The sequence below is a fragment of the Penaeus monodon genome, chromosome 33 (assembly GCF_015228065.2).
Source record: "Penaeus monodon isolate SGIC_2016 chromosome 33, NSTDA_Pmon_1, whole genome shotgun sequence".
Taxonomy (NCBI): Eukaryota; Metazoa; Arthropoda; class Malacostraca; order Decapoda; family Penaeidae; genus Penaeus; species Penaeus monodon.
The window spans coordinates 32,722,049-32,722,938 of record NC_051418.1 but is presented as its reverse complement, the minus strand read 5'-3'; the positions used below and the strand labels follow the sequence as shown (position 1 = coordinate 32,722,938).

The 890-nt window shown below is 34.8% G+C and overlaps 1 long non-coding RNA gene across 1 annotated transcript; it reads left to right on the top strand.

Moving 5' to 3' along the window:
* On the top strand, nt 1–550 carry LOC119594407. The gene is made up of 2 exons (XR_005230613.1): nt 1–73; nt 380–550. It is a non-coding gene; the product is annotated as an uncharacterized LOC119594407 (long non-coding RNA).
* The last annotated feature ends 340 nt before the right edge of the window (nt 551–890 follow it).

Genomic DNA, 890 nt, shown 5'->3' with positions numbered 1-890 from the left:
CGGCCACCGTATCATTTTTAACCATGGCGGTTATGGCACCGGATACGGATACAGGCCGGCGTACTGGTGAAAGGTGAGATGGTGCAAAATGTTCATTTCATTTATTCTAAATGTATCTTGCATTATAAAGTCTAAATGAAAAGATTGGTTATTTTTTCATAATAAAAAAAGACAAACTTCATCATTTTTCCAAACTGCATAAAAAAAATTCAGTCCCCTATGTGTATTATATTCCTAAGACCTTATGTCATAGTATTTTGGTATTTATTCACGGTGCATTTTCCCCTCTCTCTTCACATTAAAACATAGAGGAGAGAACGAAGAACAATACAACTAAAAAAAAAAAAAAATCCTAATACTTCTGTGGTCTTCTTTCCAGCTCCAGTTAATTGCTGTCAATGGATTCTGCTTCCAGTAACACGATAGGCAAAGGGATTTGTACGAAATGAAACGAGGGACAAACAACCACCTCTTTCTCTTGTTTTCAATCTTTTTCCACTTTGTCTAGATGGTTTGTGTCTTGTTTACAATAAAGACTATTATATTTCAACAATGCATTTGATTCTTATTCCATAATAAAGTTCGAAGTTCCAGGTGATTATATAGATTTTTTTTTTTCTTTAAGAAAACCATATTCACAGTACGTGTACAGAGTGATAGTAAAATGTGCACGGAATCATTAAATACTAATGTCGGTCAACTTAAATCCTTTTCTTGACCTTTTTCTACCGTTCAGACAAATTTTTGACATTTGTCATCAGTGGAGGCTTTTCTTTTATATAAGAAATGGTGGTTGGAAGTGTGTCTAGAATCTGGATGAATGGCACTGCTAATTGCTGAATGGTGGTCCTCCATCAAGCTATTGGGTTGCTTGAGTTACTTCTGTTAGG